Source organism: Neofelis nebulosa, chromosome 5, assembly GCF_028018385.1.
Source record: "Neofelis nebulosa isolate mNeoNeb1 chromosome 5, mNeoNeb1.pri, whole genome shotgun sequence".
Lineage (NCBI taxonomy): Eukaryota > Metazoa > Chordata > Mammalia > Carnivora > Felidae > Neofelis > Neofelis nebulosa.
Window position 1 is genome coordinate 154853380 of NC_080786.1, and position 8442 is coordinate 154861821.

An 8442-nucleotide genomic window follows, 5' to 3' on the forward strand; every position below is an offset into this window, starting at 1 on the left:
CCCACCTCCAGTTTCCGAGTCTATTGAGATGGCTGGGAGGCAATACTCCGAAGCCTTCTAGACGTCCTCTGGTTTACCTAAAGAGTCTACGAGTCACACTCTTAATCTCTTCCAGGAAACATTCATACGACTGAGAACTCGGATTTTTTTTTATATTTGAAGACATTAGGAAAAGATTGTGCAGCCATGCGCTCAGCATTTTCTCAAGAGCTTGTTTTCCTGACAGTAAATCCCTTACGCTTAGCATCTTTTGCATCGTGGGTGGGATGAGAATCTTCAAAGCCACTGAGGCGTGGTTCCTTTTTAAACATTTCTTCTCTCAGGTTGTCTCGTTCGTCTTGAATTTTGCAATATGCGACAGGAAGAAGTCAGGCTGCACCTTCAACACCTTGCTTGTCAATCTCCTCAGCTAAATCTGCAAGTTCGTTCTTCACAAGTTCTTTTTTTTTTTTATGTTCATTTATTTGTTTGAGAGAGAGAGAGAGAGGCGGGGGGGCAGGGTAGGGGCAGAGAGAGAGGGACGCGAGACTCAAACTCGTGAAACCGTGAGATCATGACCTGAGCCGACATCAAGAATCAGACGCTTAACCAACCGAACCACCTGGGCGCCCCATTCTGTACAAGTTCTGCTTTTCACCCAACTGTGGGACACGACTCTACCAAGCTTTCTGCTACTATGCGGCCAGGTTCTCCTCCCATCCAGCTTCCAGCAACGGGCTCCTCTTTTCTTCGTGAGTCCTCGCGAGTAACATCTCTAGCATCCATATTTCTAACAACAGTCTGTTCGTGGCAATTTACATTTCTTCTGTCCCACGTGTCTCACCCCCCTTGTGGGCCCTCACTGGCACTCTTAAAACATACGTGTCATACTCCCCCAAATTCTTCAAGCCTCTGCCCACTGCCCATTCCAAAGCCATTTACAGTTCTAAAAAATAGTAATAATAATACAAGTCTGTATGGGTTTCCTATCAGTGCTATAATCCATTAATTCAAATGGAGGGACTTAAAACAACACAAGTATTTAGTTTACAGTTCTGGAGGCCAGAAGTCCAAAATGGGTCCACTGAACTAAAATCAAGGTGTCTGCAGAGCTGAATTCCTTCTGGAAGCTCTGAGGAAGAATCTGCTTTGTTGTCTCTTCCAGCTTTTAGAGGACCTCGACATTGCTTGGTTCGTGACCCGGTTCCTTCACCTTCAAAGACAGGGAGCACACGACTCTGGTCTTGAAAATCATTATCACATCTCCGACTCCAACTCCAACTCCCTCTTCTGGTTTTAAATATTCTTGTGATTACATTGGGCCCACTTCAGTAATCCAGGATTTTTTTTTTATTAAAAAAAATTTTTTTAGCGTTTATTTATTTTTGAGAGAGAGAGAGAGAAAGACAGTGCGAGTGGGGGAGGAGCAGAGAGAGGGGGAGACACAGAATCCGAAGCAGGCTCCAGGCTCCGAGCTGTCAGCACAGAGCCCGATGTGGGGCTTGAACTCACGAACCGTGAGATCATGACCTGAGCAGAAGTCGGATGCTGAACCAACTGAGCCACCCAGGCGCCCCATCAACCCCAAAGATTTTAAAGGAAAATAAACTGCAAGGGATTCAGCAGAGTTAACATTAGCAAGTCAAAAACTAATACTCAACTTTGAAAACACTGATAGATTCATAACCATTACCAAAGTTTTACATTTGTCAAGTAAGCTCTAATCTCTCTCTTATTTATCCCCAGGAAATAAAGCACAACCTTCACAGGTAACAAGATCCACACCAGAACAACTTGCGGAGCATATGGCAGGTTTTGGGCTAAGCTATTTGCATACATAGTCCAGTTAGAGAAGGCCCAGATGTCTCTGAATGATGATATCAGGCACAAAATAAAAGATTCCCTAAGGGAAAGAAACTGATGCTCTGGGTGCCCCGTGTCTTAGATGTTATCTTATTTACTCCTCTGCATGGCACTGTGAAATAACACCCGTTGGGAGTGAATATATAGATCTGGTGAAGGAAAGCGACTTCAAGTTCCCACAGCCCGACGGGGACAAAGGTGGGTTACACACTTGAATACGGCTGACTTCCCAGGGCACTGACGGTGCCCTACAGCCTGATGTTTTCTGAGAAGTGTGTGAGATGGAGTTCGGGGCAGGGCCCCAGGGGAGGGAGCTGTCACTGCGCGGGGTACCTGGAGACAGATTCTCAGGAGGAGGGAAGAGAATCTGGAAAGTGCAGAGTGAAGGAAGGACACTCGTGATGAACAATGACACAGAGGGGGAGACTTTGAGGAGTTTCCGGGGGAACAGGGAGGAGCCTGTCTAGCTGGACCACAGACCCGGGGAGAAAGTAATGGAGGAACTCAACGATTGCTTCCAATCCCGAAGACCCGAATGGAAGGCCACATCCAGTCGGCCAAGAAAACCCACTACAGATACCTGAGCAGGGCGCAGATCTAACCAGAGCCATACTTCATAAAGATTCATGTGAGCAGGGGTGCAGGGTGTGGGAAAGGAAGAAACGGGGCCCCACGAGCAGGCGGCTGCCCAAGTCCACGTGCGGGGTAATGAGGGTCTGAGGTACAAGGATGGGGATGGGAACGGAAACCAGAGGCCAGATGCCACAGCTGACGTGAGAGGCCGCAGAATCAGGCTTGACAGGATGCGACAGCTGAGGGAACGTGGAAAATGTGAACAGGGAGAAGTTAAGTGTGTCTGACTCCGGGGTTTCCAGGCCGGGAAAGGACGGGGCAGCTTGGTCTCAGGCTGCAGGAATGGAGGTACCAGGCAGGAAAGTGGAAATGAGGCACAGGATCTGGGGGAAAGTCAGAAGCACGGACACCCATTAAGAGTCCTCCAATGGCAAGTGCAGGTTCAAAGAGCGGACAGGAGACCCTGGCAAGGGAAAGGAGGGGGACCCGGGCTGATCTTCCATAGAGGCTGCCTTTAGACGACGGGAGAGCCAGCGGGGCCAGGGAAGGACAGAGAGAGCCGCAGGGGCAGGAGAGGGTAGGAAAGCGGGATCCTGGATGCAGGAGACCTTCCCGGGGATGCAGCTGTCAGAAGTGCTCAGCGCTGCGGGGAGGTCGAGGAAGACGCATCCGGTCAAGGGATGCGTGTCAGTCACGTGCTGAGTCCTGAGCAGGGTGCAAACCACGGTCCTGCTTCAGAACAAGGGCTCCTTGCATTGACCCCATGACGTGCAGATCCTTCCAGGTGGGAAAACCCAGGCTCAGGACCCTCAGCCGCTCCCACGGCAGGTGCACAGTGGACAGGTACGTGGGCCCGGGCTGGTCCGACCATGCCATGCTGCTTCTCTCAGCCCGTGCTTGACTTGTCCTTGCCTTTCTCAGCACCGCAGAGCCCTGTAGTCCTGGAGAAGACGATCGCTCGCCACAGTACTACAGGTGTGGCACACGGCAGCTGACAGAGGTGTCCTTCCCGTCCAGCACATGGTGCCTGGAACATGTGTGTGTGTTGAATGCATATTTAGTTCTCCCCTTTAGCCTTCCGGCTATAACAAGGCAGGGAACACAGGGGGGAGAGTGGCCTCTCCTCAGTGCCCCCTGTGGAAGAAAAGCAGGTGCCACCCCCACGACCACCAAGGCTGCAGTCTGTGCCCTCCTACAGCATCCGGCACCAGGAACGCTGAGATGGGTGGACAGTTTAAAAGGAAGGGAAGGAGAAGAAAGAGCTGAGCCTGTGGCTCTCCCTGACTTCCACGGTGACCCTGACGTCTGAGCCTATGGGATAAATCTCGCTGTGGATGTTCTCTGTCTCCACACCTGCCAAATCCCAACACGAGGGGAAGCTTAGATATACTCGTCTCCCCCAGATCCCCTGCTCCTCCTTCCTTTTCCAAGTTCACCCTTCCTTCATTCCCCATCCTTTTCCCTCCTGTCAAAAAAAAAAAAAAAAAAAAAAAAAAAAAGCTGTCCACAAAGGAAAGCTCGTGGTTTTCCAAGTAGAGAAATCTTACATGAGCAGGATTTCTGATCTCAATGTCACAATATTCTAAATTAATACCCCCCTCCAAAGTCTAGTCATTGGAAATCTTAAAGGCGGTTTGCTAAAGAGCTCCTGCATTAAAGGAGACATTGTCATGCCAACGCCAGCTATGAACACCTATAGGATACCACAAATTACTAATTCAAGGAACAATTACAGCTTCATTGGAAAACAATAGAGATTAAAAATCAATGAGCTAAGCATTTAACACAAGAAGTCAAAACAACCAAACGTTAGGAAGCCTAAAGGAAAGGATTAATGAAGATAAGAGGAAAAAATAAATAGAAGCCCGCCCCCCCCCAAAAGTTAGCAGGTTAATAAATAAAATCAAGAGGTAATTCCCTGCAAAGACCAGCCAAATAGACTCTGGCAAGTCTGATTTACACACATAACATTCTGGATGATAAAGGAGGCACAGTCTCTGGTAGGATGGATGACTGTGGCATCGTCGCCCACACCCTGTACAAAAACCCAGAGAAATGCTGGACTGAATGTATCCAAAAGCTGGGTGTGCAGTGATTGGGAACAGCAGCCTCCTCGGTAGTGTATGCAGCCTGTTGATTGTCTGGGTGGCCCTCAGGGACCTTGGAGACAGCCCTTTCCGGTGGACACTGAGGCTTGGCCTCCTGCTATCTCCCATCTAGGCTCCAGACAGGCATGCGTGGTGTCGTTAGAAAGCCCCAGGGCACAGTGGGCGGGTCCACCTTGGCCAAGTCATCACATCCACCGTACCAAGCTGCTGAACGAGCAGCATGTGAGTGAAGCCCTACTCAGGGCCGAGTTCAAGTTCCCTGGCCGCCAGAAGATCCACATTTCCAAGAAGTGGGGCTTTACCAAGTCCAATGAGGATGAATTCGAAGACATGGGGGCTGAAGAGTGCCTCATCTCCAATGGCTGTGGGGTCAAATACCTCCCTAACTGTGGGCCCTTGGACAAATGGTGGGGTCTGCCCTCATGAGAACCTGGACGCTGGCCCTCCCCGTTCATGCCCACCAATAAATCCTACTTCCTGTCAAAAAATGTTATAAATACATATAAATTGGGTGGGGTTTTTTGTTTGTTTGAGATGCACAGCAATCTCAAAATAAAGAAGGAGAAACCATCAGAGGCCAGAAACGAGGGGGACATTGTAAGCCAGAGTACGAAGCGTGAGGTGACCCTACCCTGGCCCAAAGGACCCAGGCATCAGCCCTGAGACTGGAGCCTGAGGGCTGAATGCAACAGAGGCCCAGGGAGGTGGCCCGATGACCTTGTGGGGTGCAGGGCAAAAACTGAGATCCCTCCACGAGGCTGGAGCCCTCAGGAGTCACCCTGCTTGGGAAAATGGGACTCGAAACGCTCTGGCCACTTCTCCTGAGGAGCAAGGAAGGGGACACCAGACCGGCACCCTGGGTGGCCCCGTGACACGTAATAACTCATGCTTGGGCTTCATATAGCTGTGGGACCCAAGTTTATGCCACCTTCGCGGTATGGAAACACACCGGGCGGGCGTGGGGGGGGGGGGGGGCCACGAGGAGGGAGAGTCGGCTACATAAATGTTAACATTAATTATTTAAAATCAAATATAAAATTAAAAAACCCGCTTCACCAGTAGCAGCCATCGCGTGGCAAGTGCTCAGGAAGCACAGGTGGCTGACGACTCACCTATCAAACAGTGTAGCTATGATGAGGAAAAGGCAGGCTGACACCACCACCCCCAACCCCCCTCCCATGGGACACATGTGTGACATTCCTCGGGTACTCCCAGCTGCCCAAGAACAAAGGAAAGGGAAAAACTAAGGGTCACTGATAGAGATCACAGTCTCCATCAGTTTACAAGGAAAAAAAAAAGTCAGTCTCCAGAAACCTACAGACTCAGTTTCCTGGAGCCCTAACATCACCCTCCCCTCCATGGTGATGTGGGGAACAAAGGCAAGAAGGAAATGTGAATAAAATTAAATTTCTTTAGAACCTGAAGCCCACTGACAAATATTTGAGGCAAAGGGAGTATAACATTTCTCCAGGAACTGCCCGCTGTCTTAATGTTAATGCTTTCCGGGAGGGAAAAATAACTTTAGCTCCACAATAGCTAGGCCTCCAGTATCTGACTAGCCCTCGTTCGCATATAAAGGTCCTTTTGGAAACTTCCCCTTACCAGTACCTCCCACCCCGCCCCCAACTCCATAGCTTATCACCAATCACTCCTCACAACCCCGGTGCAGCTCTTTCTGCCCACGAGTCCTGTCCCCGAACTTTAATAAATTCACCTTTTGCACCAAAGACGTCTTCAAAAATTCTTTCTTCGCCATCAACTCTGGACCCCCACCATTATTCAAAAACTGCATCAGCTAGAGAACATTTCTAGGGCTGCGGAAATTTTTGTCAGACAGCTGTGGCCTGGAGGTCTTAATCAATGCCGTAAGAAAGGGTGGGAGTAGAGAAGAAAACATATAAATATAAAATAAAAGAAAGGATAGTTGTTTCCATATAATATCTACCTAGGAAATCTAAATAAGTCAGTTTTAAAACTAAGAGGAACCAATAGCAAGGTTTACTAAGGGGGCAGGATCCCAAGTAAATATACAAAAATAAGTATATCTGGGAATATATAAGGGAATATATATAAGTATATCAGGGGATATACTTATTCCAAAAATAAGTATATCTGAGAATCACCAGTCATTCCTCACAACCCCGGTGTTTTCCACCCTGGAAAACAGTATGGAGGTTACTCAAAAAGTTAAAAATAGAACTACCCTACCACCCAGCAGTTGCATTACTAGGCATTTATCCACAGGATACAGGTGTGCTGTTTCAAAGGGGCATATGCACCCCAATGTTTATAGCAGTGCTATCGACAATAGCCAAACTATGGAAAGAGCCCAAGTGTCCATCGATGGATGAGTGGATAAAGAAGAGGTGGTATCTATATACAATGGAGTATTACTCGGCAATCAAAAAGGATGAAATCTTACCATTTGCAACTACGTGGATGCAACTAGAGGGTGTTATGCTAAGTGAAATTAATCAGAGAACTTCATGTGACTTCATTCACATGAGGACGTCAAGAGACAAAACAGATGAACATAAGGGAAGGGAAGCAAAAATGGTATAAAAACAGGGAGGGGGACAAAACATAAGACACTCTTAAATATGGAGAACAAACAGAGGGTTGCTGGAGAGGTTGTGGGAGGGGGGATGGGCCAAAGGGGTAAGGGACACTAAGGAATCTACTCCTGAAATCATTGTTGCACCACATACTAACTAACTTGGATGTAAATTAAACAATAAATAAGTTTTGGGGTTTTTTTGTGTTTTTTTTTTAAATTTTTCTTTTTAACGTTTATTTATTTTTGAGACAGGGAGAGACAGAGCATGAACGGGGGACGGTCAGAGAGAGGGAGACACAGAATCTGAAACGGGCTCCAGGCTCTGAGCTGTCAGCACAGAACCCGACACGGGGCTCGAACTCACGGACCGCGAGATCATGACCTGAGCCGAAGTCGGCCGCTTAACCAACGGAGCCACCCAGGCGGCCCATAAATAAGTTTTTAAAACATGTAAGTATAACTAGGGGCACCTGGGTGGCTCAGTCAGTTGAGTGTCCGACTTCGGCTCAGGTCATGGTCTCGCGGTTCATGGGGTAGAGTTCCGCATCGGGCTCACTGAGGTCAGCTAGGGGGCTGCTTTGGATCCTCTGTCCCTTTCTTTCTCTGCCCCTCCCCCACTCATTTGCACACGCATGCTCGCTCTCTCTCTCTCTCTCAAAAATAAATAAACATTAAAATAAAAATAATAATATCTATACAATGAATCACTGAGTGCAAGATGTGACAAAATGAAGAGACCACACACAACAGCAACCAGACGAATAAAAAAACCCGAGAATAAACTGAACGACAGTACACAAACATAGGAAGAAACTACAAATCTCTCCTGAGGGGCATAAAGGAAGTTGGGAATAATTAGTGAGATGTATATTCCTCAACGAGAAGACTTCGTGACCACAGAACTAAGAAGAGTTGTCCTTCAGTGAGAAGTTGGCGTCTGCTCGTGGCACTTTCTATGAACGAGCCCGTTCAGAATAGCCCCGCTATCCTACGAGCTAAGTCCGGGAACAGCCCCCAACCTACGAATGAGAAAGTCACGGCAGACAGAGGCAGGGAGATTTGAGGGTCACATGGTAAGTGACAAAGCAGGGCTTTGAGTTGAGGTTTGCAACTCACATAGGTAGCGTTGCAAAGAACGGATGATGTGCTCAATGTGGGACTCATTGGCTAATCACGTAGGTAAAATGAATTAAATCTCTACCTCATCTCACAGGCGGATGTTGTACATGGACCGAAGACCTACGTATTTTCACGAATCACGAAGGCCCTGGAAGAAATATGAAAATACTTTTTTTTTCTACAGACTTAGAGCGTAGGGGATCTTTTGCAGCCGGGCACAAGCCAGAAGTCCTAAAGGAGAGT

General features: G+C 48.2%; 1 pseudogene; it reads left to right on the top strand.

Moving 5' to 3' along the window:
* The first annotated feature begins 4482 nt into the window (after window positions 1–4482).
* Window positions 4483–4588, top strand: LOC131513310 (small nucleolar RNA SNORA70; annotated as a pseudogene).
* The last annotated feature ends 3854 nt before the right edge of the window (window positions 4589–8442 follow it).